The 11,552-nt window shown below is 36.1% G+C and overlaps 1 long non-coding RNA gene across 7 annotated transcripts; it reads left to right on the top strand.

Annotated features, from left to right (window-relative positions):
- The first annotated feature begins 4,032 nt into the window (after nucleotides 1–4,032).
- LOC113319623 lies at nucleotides 4,033–8,717 on the top strand. 7 transcript variants are annotated; one of them, XR_003345693.1, is made up of 11 exons: nucleotides 4,033–4,265; nucleotides 4,361–4,423; nucleotides 4,837–4,956; nucleotides 5,364–5,437; nucleotides 5,541–5,665; nucleotides 5,751–5,979; nucleotides 6,072–6,161; nucleotides 6,648–6,750; nucleotides 7,889–7,985; nucleotides 8,125–8,219; nucleotides 8,490–8,717. It is a non-coding gene; the product is annotated as an uncharacterized LOC113319623 (long non-coding RNA). The 7 variants fall into 7 exon arrangements; XR_003345695.1 differs by having other exon boundaries at nucleotides 5,361–5,437; XR_003345698.1 differs by having other exon boundaries at nucleotides 4,361–4,956; nucleotides 5,817–5,979.
- The last annotated feature ends 2,835 nt before the right edge of the window (nucleotides 8,718–11,552 follow it).

Raw genomic sequence — 11,552 nt, 5'->3', positions numbered from 1 at the left:
TCTCAAAGATGACGTTAACCGTTTGGAGATATTTGATGTCCTGTTTACTCCATTAATTTCTTGCATGAGAAATAGGGATTGACTCATTGATCCATGTGAATTATGAATCCGTGCATGCTGGTCATTTAATTATGAATCCGTGCATGGTGGTCATTTAAGGTTAGTAATGGCGGAACAAAGTCTTCTCTCTTGATATGTTAAAGTTTGTAATTACATGGACACACTGGGTTAATTGTGTGGAGGGTCATGTTGCTTATAAAGCACATAACCACTTCCGTTTGAATGGGTACTTCAACGGCTTGGCTATTTGGCAGTTTGGTCAAAAAGATACTTGTTTTGATCATGCCGTGACATTGGCCTTGCGAACAGATACATCCATTAATAAGTACGGAATTGAAGAGATGCATCTTTTCGTAAAAAGATTCATGGCTTGGGGTTCACGATTTGCTTAGACCTTATGCTGACAAAAATAATTGCCGATCGTGGTTGTGATGTCTTTATATTTTAGAAGAGGGTAATTGAAGAGTCACTTGTACATACACAATAAGGAATTCAATCTTGTCTGGATTATGTTCAATTAGCCAACAAGTTTGGTGGCCCTTGGGATGTATCCTTAGGATATGAAAGGACGGTTTGTGTTTATAGACTTGTAACGTTATCTTTCTAAGAAAGGCAATTCCAGTGTTAGCAAAGGTCAGTGGTTTCGACATTCCAAAGTTAAAGATGAAATTTGAAAAGTCGCAACGCTCCACAACCGAAAACCTATGACAGGGAAGTATGGTTTGTGGATGGCAATCATAAATTTGCTTGGTGTCAATGATTCAAGATCGAGATTGAGTAAGGTCATTCTATTATTGAATCAAAGCGAAACCAATGGCTGATTTTGGTCAGGGAAAGAGATAGGAGGGGTCACGTTGTTCAAAATAACGTATCTTGTATCCTATAAACATGTTGCTTCCTTTGGTCTAATTCAACCGTCTGCATTAATTTGAGGTTAGATAGTACAGGGATGTAACTTGTATGAAGAAGATACGTCTCTAGTTTCACTCTAACGATTTTTCCTCCAGGAGAATTTTTGGGTAGATGAAGCTCTCTCTTGATCAAGTTTGATATGCCTAGAATCATTTATTGACTTCGATTCAAATGGATATCAAGTCACTAGTATGCTCATGCATAGATGATCTCTTCATGAAGTTTCTCAATCAAGTTTCTACGGAAGAATCAGAGAGATCTTCGGGTAATCTGCGATCAGTGATAGAGAAATCAAATAAAATGGAAAGCAAAGTTCCAATTACTTGATGAACTGAAATTCGAAGACATCAAAAAATGTCTGATGATGATGTTCGGTGCAAACATTAATAAAGCAATGGAAGGATTGTATATATTGATGATGCTGTGACCCACTGATCTACTTATGTATAATGCCAAAGCCCCGATGAGTGCGAAGAAAATGTCTGGTCGCACAATATAGGATTATACAACGACTACCAGTAGACACACGTCCGTTGGTAACCAATAACTGGTTGCGGGGCAGATGAATCAGATTTATGTGTTGTGAAAATCAAAGAAAACTATTTTCCATCACAGTTTCTTAGCAAAAATCCTTCTCGAATACAGAAAGAAACGAAGTCTTCTGTCTAATAGTCAAAATGTGGGGGCTGTGGCAGACGGAAGTGGTTTGTGACTGTGTGCAGAGTTAAGTAAATTTATAGTAGCATAAAAGTCTTTCGGCACCCGTTATCTCGTATTGTTTTAATGAGATATGGTGGAATCTCAAAGGTTCCTACTCTGGTATAGTCAAAGTTGTAAGAACTTTTTCGTACAAGAGAATTTTTCAGAATTATGGGGGTTCTCAAAAGACGTAGCTAGTACAATAACATGCCTGGTTATATGCAGTAAATAAGTTAGATAAATTTACGAATAATTTATATAACTCAAGCACAATTCATGGTTAGAATTCTAAGATATGTGAGGAAAGATTATCGGGGATAATTATTATTCCTTGCGACATATCAAGGAAAGTGATATGTACATGAAATCTTAGATGTAGATGATTTTAAATCATCAAATGAGAAACTATGTGCTCGTTGAAGAAAGAGTGCGTTGGAAAGGAAATCGTTTAAACAAAGGTTGATAGTAAGATCAATAATGGACTCCGGAGCTCTCCGAAGTTGGAGAAAAAAAATGTAAGAGCAACTTTGGAATTTTCTTGAATATATACTTGTGGCGAAAGTATACGCATGTACAAAATAAATGTATTGTTATGATCAAATAGTATAATTATTTGGAAATAACACATAGTTTGAGATTATGGTATGCCTCGACAAATAAATCGACGGTATAGCACCATAAAGCAATTTCTCTCAAATGCGCGCATCTAAAAGAAATAGTGTATGTGAATTGTATCAAGCCGGCAAATGACATGAATTCTAGAGAGCATAAAATTGCGTCATCGAGGGATATGGGATTAGCCTATATAGAGTAGTATTTATAGCGGACAACCAACCTAGCGATTGGAGATCCCATGGTTATCTAGGTTCAAAAGGGACAACCAAGTTATAAATTTATACTCACCGGAAACACTGTGAGAGTTTACTCTCTTTCCCATTTCTATGATGAAACAGTGTTGCCTGTCAAGTGAGAGGTTGAGATTTTCTCTTAATGATTCCTACGACTTAGTTTGACTAAGAAAAGTATGGCAGGATGCTTTCAAATAGGAGATCACCTATATGAGTGTGAAGTGGTGTCGCTTCTATGATAACTATAAGGCTAAGTTAATCTAGAGCACTCATGAAAAACCAATATCGTTCAGGGCCGAAATGAACACAACCGAGAACCGGATATGTAAGAAAATAAGCTGTGTGATATCTATTGCATCGGTTTACATCATAAAGTTGGGCGGTTCAAGACATCGCGTTCACCGAACAACTAGTAAACCCGGTAGGTATTCACTACGGAAGATTCAAATCCAAAAGCTATCTCTCCCGATGCAGTGATGTTCCGCGCACAAACTCTTTCTAGTGTCTGCATTAAACTTGCATGAATTTCTATTCAATGTGGGGGATTGTTGGAATTTTTGAATAGAAATATGAATAGGTGTGTCAACTCACTTGAGTCTTTTCAACATTAGTGTCTTATCCCAAGGGATGTGACTCTCCACTAAGGGTTGTGACTCTTCATGAAAGGACTTCTCCAAGAGTCACCTCTAAACCTATATAAACCCCACTCTTTCTCCATTGCATGGTTGTGTTTTTAGAGTCATAAAACTAGTACTAGAAATTTAAGAGTTTGCATGTGTCTTCAAGAGTTAAAGAAGAGTTTGTGCTACATCTATTCGCGTGCGCTGTTCGGTGTTATCGAAGTGCTGCGAAAAACATCGAGGTATTGTTGAATGTTGGAGACATATGCCGCTAAATCTGTAACAACATTATATACAGGGCATCAAAAGTCTTAAGCAAAAAGATTACTCGCCTAGATACACCCAAGTAAGTTTGTTTAAGTTTTGTGGTTGATCATCTTTTTCTATCCTTCTTCTTGTTTTGTTGTTGGTATTACGAAACGTAATACATAGATGAAAACCGTGTTGCAAAGAGTTGTAACGGATCGGTGGATAATACACGAGTTGTATTATTGGAGAATCGGTAACGGAGGTATTTATCCAACAGTTACCATGGTGATTGTCATGGGTACGATAATGGATTGTGTATGCTGCTGATGGTTGAAGACAGAATAGGTTATGTGGTTGAAATTGTGTGAAATACAGATAAATACCATGTTGCAACTGAAATTGGAAGCGATCACTAGTGGAAAATAGGCTATCTGAGACATAATGTAACGACACAGACGGGGGTAACACAAAATTTGGACAACTCGAAAGTGCCCCTGACTTAAGTCAAACCGTCGTTGTATAAGGACTTCTGTTGACTTATACAACATCACCCGGGTCTGTATTGTTTCTATGGTAGATTTTTTTTACTATCGACCTTATTTATTCTCTCTTTCATTTCTCTATTTTTTCCTTCTCTCCTCCTCTCTCACTTTTTCTCCCACAGAGACCCAAGATCCCCTTTTCTTCAGCAGATACAGATCGAAACCCTAACTTCGATTTTTAGAATCTCTTCTCCTCATTCTTTGTTGAACCCTAATGATGTTGTTTGTTTTGTAACATTGAGGTCCAGTAAAACCCCAACGATATTGTATCTGTATGTTGATTCTACTTTTTAATTTCAGATTTCTTAGTATTCCCAGAGATCAAAACCCAAGAAGTAAGTTTTGTTTTCCTCGTTAGTTTTATTGTGACAATCCTCATATCTGTGTTAAAATCTTGTTATAAATTGTAACTGAAGTTTTACTTTTGTAGGTGGTGGTGGTTATGGTGGTCCTGGAAGTGGTAGTGCAAAGAGATGCTATAGAGAATTGAAGGGTTTGTAATCATTTTTCTCAGTGTTTTCTTTAATATTTGAGGAAGAGCTTGTTAATAGAGGTTGGGTTTCCTTTTTTTTTTCCCATCCGAAAGCAAATCTTAAACTTTGGATCGTTCAAGTTGCATTTGCAGCATAATTTTGGGCTTAATTGAATAATCAGCTGATTTTGTTCCTTCATAGAATCAATGTTTTGGATTTTCATTAGAATGAATTCCTAGATTTTTATAATTGCGGGTTTGTATGGATGTTTAAACCCTTTTTTCCACTTTTTCCTACAGATCTGATGTTTGTTTGGGTTTCATGATGCTTTGTTATTTTGGGTTTTTCATGTTGTAATATGCGGTTAGTTTTGCTGTTGTCCCTGACCTCAGTCATATCCTTAACTTATCATCTTTGTTGGTGCATGTTCAAGTTGGAGGATCACAAATTTATAAAGTTGATAGAAAGCTATGTAAAGTTGGCTTTCGGCAAGTTTTTGTTGGTGGTCGGGTGTCAGGAGGTAGTGAAAGAGCAAAGGTTTGGGGCCGTAGAGGTAATTTTCCTTAATTTGTCCTGGAATACCATTCAGATAGGTGATTGGTTTAATGATGATGTTGTTTCTGGCATGTATGAGTTGTTTTATGTTTAATTTTGAGATTGTTTTTGTTTATGTTAATTTCCTGATTTGAGATAGTTTGTTAAGATGAGGGTTTATTATTGATCTTTTAGATCATAGTTTGTGTATTAGCATACTGTCTGTTGAGTGTTTGAGCTGATGTAGTGGTAAACTGGCGTTTTTAACCATCACTCAGATTTTTGCTTGCTGGGTTGTTTGTTTGTTGAGATATATGGCTACTTATTGTCATTTTTGAACTGCTGCTATCCTTATTAGCTATTATCTACTGCTTTGTTTTGTTTTATGGATTTAATAAGACATTTGGTTTGTTCTGTCATCAGCAGGTGGCTTTAAAATTTGTTCATAGAAGCAGTAAAGGTTGCGATTATAGTCCTCCATATGAGTGGCAAGTTTATATGTATGGATGGAAATTTTTTGTATACATATCATATTGTTCATGTTTTTATGATTTTTTTCTTCATAATCTTCATTTGCTAAGTATATGATTTTTGTTTTGCTAGCACTCTTGGTGGCAGTCATGGAGTTTCGAGAGTACAATATAAAGCAGTTCAATCTTCCTGTCACCAGGGGATTATGTAAACAGCTACTTGCTAATGCACAATCTAAAGTGAAGGATAGCAATAAGGTAATAATAATCAACTACATATGGAGCAATCTTTCCCTTCCCAATATTTCTTTAATGGAATTCCAAGTTGTGTAATGTCTCACAGATGTCTTATGGTTATTACTGTATCACAATAACAAGTTGTTGTAATTGATGATGGAGCTGCTAAAAGAAGTGTATCAAAGCCTGTTCAGAAGAAGGAAGTTGTGAAACCCAAGCAAGAGGAATTTATTGAAATTAGTCCAGATACAAAAGAAGGTTAAGAAGGAAAATCCCCAGAAAGCACCAAGGAAGAAAGTTCAAACCTTAATGCAGTTTTATCTGCTCATAGCAAGGTAGATTTCTTAGAACTTCATTGTCATGTTTCACCGTCCTACTAATTTCTATCATATTATTTAACTAATGCTGCTTTATCTATCTAACTCAGTTTGTGGACATTGATGGAGGAGATGTTGATAATCAGTTGGAAGCTGTGGAGTACGTCGTGGATTTGTACGAGTGTTACAAGCTCGCAGAGGTAGCTCTCTGTAATTTTTAGTCTCATTTCTTCATTTTTCATCCCCCAATTAATCCAAGGCAGGCAGCACACAATCTTTCATCTTCATTGATCCTATCCATGGACCTGTTACCCCTCTCTTTTCCAATCAAACCAGTTTCTTTCTTTTTTTAATCTAGATTCATCAAAATTTCTCATAATTTCGGTATTTTCCATTTCGTTGATTTTAGGTTTTGTAAGTGTAAAAGGAATTGAGATATCCGTGTTTCATAGGTTTTTATATGATCTTGACATGTCTGTACTTCATATTTGATATCTAGATATGTGGAGAATTAAAATTTTATTCTGAAGATTATGTGGAGAATTTGAATTTTACATTGTTTGGCTAATTATTGTTGTTAATCCATGTAGTGACCGAATGGCTTAAAATAGATTTGCCAATGCCCTAATATGATCTTTCCTTTTTGTAACTAGTTTGTTAATTTTATTTCACTGATTCTTATACAGGTGGAAAGTGCCAGGAAAGCAGCAAAAGTAGCTGCGATAGGAAGTGCTGTTGGAGCACTTCATTTGGATGGAACTGCCTGGAGATATTTAAAGAGTCCTCATGGTACTCTCTTGTAGCTCTACTGTTTGAATACCCGAATATTGTATACTTATTGCTTATCATGTGCTATGACACTTAAGTCTCCTAGTAAATTTTGGAAAACCAAATCGAGTTATGATAAAATGAACTACTGGAACCTTATTCTTTTGCTGTCATCTTGTAGCGTTTCTTTTCACTTTCGATTGACATTGGATAATGATTACTAGTGGTATTCAAATCCTGTTGTCTCTCTCCATGCGTTTGAATGAGTGATATCTAGCATCCTTTCAGCATATTTTGTGACCTTATATGTTCATTCTAGATAAATAGATGCCCAAGGTTTGGCCTGCTCGGCACTGCAGTCTCTTGTATAGATTTATCTGGCTGCATGGAAATGTCCTGCGTACTCCCTTTAGACTACGCAAAATATTGATTACTTTTAAGCAGTCAGTGGTGGTTAAGCGACTTCGTTAGTTTCCTTCTTCTACCTACAATGTATGAAATTCCGATGTTGGGTTATGGGGGATCTGGGATTAGGATTAACATTGTTAAAGACTAGCTTCACTAGTTTATTCAATTCAAAGGGTTGTTCTTGCTATCACTAGATTTTCTTTACCCATTGGTTGGTGTAATTTTGGAATATGAGCGGCATAGTAAAAGTACAAGCCGTTTTTTTTAAGTACCATGTTTACCATGGTCCTCCTGCAGAAATTGATAAATCATACATTTCTTAAAGTAATTTTTATCTAATTTTTGATCCCATCATGCAGAGGTCAAGCCTAATTCATGATTACATGGGTTCACATCAACCAACCAAGCCTAATTCATGCTCCTCATGTTCGTACAAACTATTAATTGCATGGATGTTAATTAGTTAAATGTTTGCCAATTAGAAATAAGTCTTCGGTGGCCTTGCGTGCAATATTTTGTTTATAACATGCAGGTGCAGTAAATAAGTTGTAGGTTATGTTTTCGCCTCAATTTAACCTAAGATTAATCTACCCTCGCCAGCTTCTTTTCTTCTGTTTTTTTGCGAACTTAATTATGCAATAAATTCTGATTTTTTTAATCAAATTGAACAAAGCATCCTAACTTCAACTCTGATGCTTGTATGTTAATCAAATTGAACAAAGCATTCTAACTTCACCTCTGATGCTTGTAGAAAAAATGATGAACTGTTAAGGATTATCCATGCCTTCAAAGAAGCAGAATCAACGCATTCGTTTCATGAGAAGAGACTACTGGATATTGAAAACAAGGTCGATATCCTTTTTTCATTTTTTTTTCTCATTCAGTGTAACAACTAATCTACAATCCTATACATCTACGAGTTTTTTGTGATTGTCATAGTTTCCTACTTTTTGCGGTATTTAATTGTAGTTCAGATTTTCTTTGCAGCTCAAGGCTAAGAGTGAAGTAGATGCAGATATGCAAAGGTTTGCAGGGTTTCGGCTACGCCTACATTGCCGGAATTTATTCCTTTGTGAGAACTGGTACGTTGAAGTTGTTTTCTTTTAGATGTTTGCAGGTACCACAAGTTTTCTTAAGAGTTTTTCTTTTAGATGTTTGCAGTAAAATTAGTATTCTAGGATCTATTTTGCTGATAATCAACTATTGTGGGACGCATAATTTCTCAACTTTTTTGATAATGCCATCATGGAATGTCGAGTCAATGTTGTCCATCTCTTTTATAGGCATTGGATGAAACTTCATATGTTGTTTGGCTTTTTTTGATTGCACTCTAAGAGCATTTTGTTTTGCAGGTAGGTCTCATCTTGCGATGGAATTCGAGAACTATTCCTGGATTTTACCTTGCTGCTAGTGAGCTTTTGGATGAGGACATATTTATAGTCATTTAGATTCAGTGTCTTAATTCAGACTTGATTATTTAGTTTCTTTTCTGATATTGAAACCAAGTGTAAACCGATCTCAGTTATGAGTTCTGCAACCAATACAATGATTTTTATTTAATAAGTTTTCTTTTTGGGTAATTTGGGTTTAGTGCAGTTTTATTTCATCCCAGTCAGAAACACTACAGGCCGCCAGATCTGATTTGGAATTCAGCTGAATTTCTATTTTTTTTTTATATTATGAAACTAAATCTACGACGTTATCCAGCTGTCTTACCTAGCGACAATTAGAAAGCATCGTATTTTTGAGTCAAATGGAAAGTGTCATTCCAGAAAAAGACACTGAATCTACGGAACTTTAAACAACACCTACATTGTGACGCATAACTGGCTAAAACGACACTTTCCGACTATCTTAAAATGGCTTTTTTCCACTAGTGAGGTCGAGCTACAATTGATGATGATTTAGTTTGAGGGTTGTTATGAATGGAGCAGCTTGAATATGAGTAAAGGCAAGAAATCTGTAAGGAATTGAAGATGCTGATGTTGTACATGGAACGATGGAGTGAATGAATGAATTGAATAGATGTATGTTAGGATTGTACAGGGAGAAGAAAGGCATGAATTTGGCCGGGAAATGACCAGAAAATAGAGGAAACTTTGTTTGATTCTCCATTTTGGTGAGTCGACTCGGCGATTCCAGATCCAACTCATTGAGTAAGACCAGTTAGACCAAGTCAGATAGCTAACTCGGCTGATTATCTTCTTCCTTGACTTCAGTAACCATCAGCTAGCCGTTAGTTTGACGGTTAACTTAAACGACATCGTGATGGAATATTCCGTAAACGGCGACAAAACTCAGGTGGCCGGTGACGACTTTTCCGTCCGAATTCCGGTGATCCCGAGAACTTTTCAGGTGACCAAAAGTACAAATATTTGTGCAGAATTTTCTAGATTCATCTAGACTCATGGGTTTGAATAATTGGGCTTGGATTTGGAAGAGAAGTGGTAGAATTTTACAAAGACAAGGACTTGGAAAGAAGACTTACAAAGAGAAAAGGATTCTATTCCTAAGAGGATTGCTAGGAAATTGAAGCCTATAAATAGAGAAGTTATTTACTTTTCTATACACACTTCTACACACCTTTACACACACAACACTTGTGTTTTTGCTTGATTTTCGAAACTCTTCTTTTAATTATTTGTGTGAACTTCAAAATTCTCCTTTAAAGAGGATTCTGATTGCGATGACGAGGTTATTAAAGAGATATAGATTGAGAATGAAACCAAATTGATTGAAGTCGTGGAACACCCAATTGAACTTGCCAAGGATTATAATGATGCTGAGATTTTGGTTGAAGTGGAAATTAAAAGTTTGATAGAGGACCACGATGTACTAGAGGTAAGTAATTCACTTGAATTCTCTAAGGATGAAGATGATTCCATAAAACAAGAGATTGTGCAAGGTTTGTCTAACTCTTTGCATATTGATTCTTCTCCTTTACCTCTTATTGGCTTGAATGTATGTGCTTCGAAAGTATTTTTGAATGACTTTGTTTCTCGATATCCACCATTGGAAACACTTGATGCTAACACTATGCAGGTTTGCCAAGAGAAATCCATAGAAATTCCCAAATTATATGTTCTCTATACACTTCCAAGTGTAGACAAGACTAAGTGTGGGGAAAATTTCTATCAGGCGATAATTTCACTATCGTTTTCTTGTGCTAACACTTGTATGAAATTTTTGTTTGCAAAACAGGTACTATGGGTGGATCCCCAAATTTTTAGATTGTTGGTATATGGGGAGTGAATCTTGCAAGTGCCAAGTCGGGCCGTCGACTTTAAAACAAGCGCTTCATGGGAGGCAACCCATTGGTTTCGTATTTCTTATCCTTTTGCTTTTTATTTTGTTATTCTTTTTTATTTTATTTTTTTGTTTCCCTAATAATAAGATCAAAAAGAAGGAAATTTACAAGGGATCTTCATCAGACAGAAAACTAGTCGGAAGCCGAGCAACAAGCTGGGCTCCAACTCCTTTTTGTAATACCACACTTAGCCTATGAAAAAGAAAATCTCCAACTCGCACATCAGCATCATGGATGGCCATGTAGTTACGGAGACGTTTAATGAAATCAGTCGTTTCGTCTCCAAACTCACCTTGTTATTTATTTTACGGAGACGTTTTTTATTTTGTTATTTATTTTATTTATTTATCTTGTTCCATATCATGTTAGGATTTCCCACCTTGACTTTACTAGGACGATTCAATTACATTGAGGACAATGTAAGGTTTAAGTGTGGGGGAGTGGTTAAGCAGCATATATTAAAATATATATATATATATATATTGCATAAGACCTCCAGCTTGTAGAGATTTTAGAGTCACTAGTATACTTCTAGCTATGTTTACATACAAAATTCTCGGCCGAAATAATGGAACTTAAAAGTGCTAGAGAATAATAAAAATTAGGTGTTATTAATCTTTACGAGAAGTCATTTACTATTTGTGGCTCAACTTAACCATGCCGGTGATGCAAATGAGGTGCAGAAAGATATTTAGTCATAGAGTTGTTGATCAATCATTAGTGGAGACCACCCGTTTATATCATGTGAGGCACCGACCATAAATTCTTTGTAGCTGATTAAAAAGTTTTGTTTTGAGTGTGTGTCACCGTACGTTAATTCCGGGTAGGATGGTGAGCTACCTAACTTCACACCAATTTTCATCACTATTTTTGATATCTTGAGTGTTAATTTTCTCAATCATGAGGGTGACGTCTATGGATGAAAGCCTCCTTCTTGTAGTTCTATTTGCAGTTAGCATCATTCTCTCGACAACAACGGGTCCATAGAAACACCATTATCATCAACAAGTGGAGTGAAGCATCACAAAGTCGAAGTTGAAGATGTTCAAGGTTTACAAGCAACGGAACAAGAAAAGAGAAAATTTTATATTCAAGTAAAGCAACATAC

This window comes from Papaver somniferum, chromosome 10 (assembly GCF_003573695.1).
Source record: "Papaver somniferum cultivar HN1 chromosome 10, ASM357369v1, whole genome shotgun sequence".
In the NCBI taxonomy this organism is placed as follows: Eukaryota; Viridiplantae; Streptophyta; class Magnoliopsida; order Ranunculales; family Papaveraceae; genus Papaver; species Papaver somniferum.
Note: the sequence above shows the minus strand (reverse complement) of the source record. Positions and strands in the feature narration are given on the sequence as shown.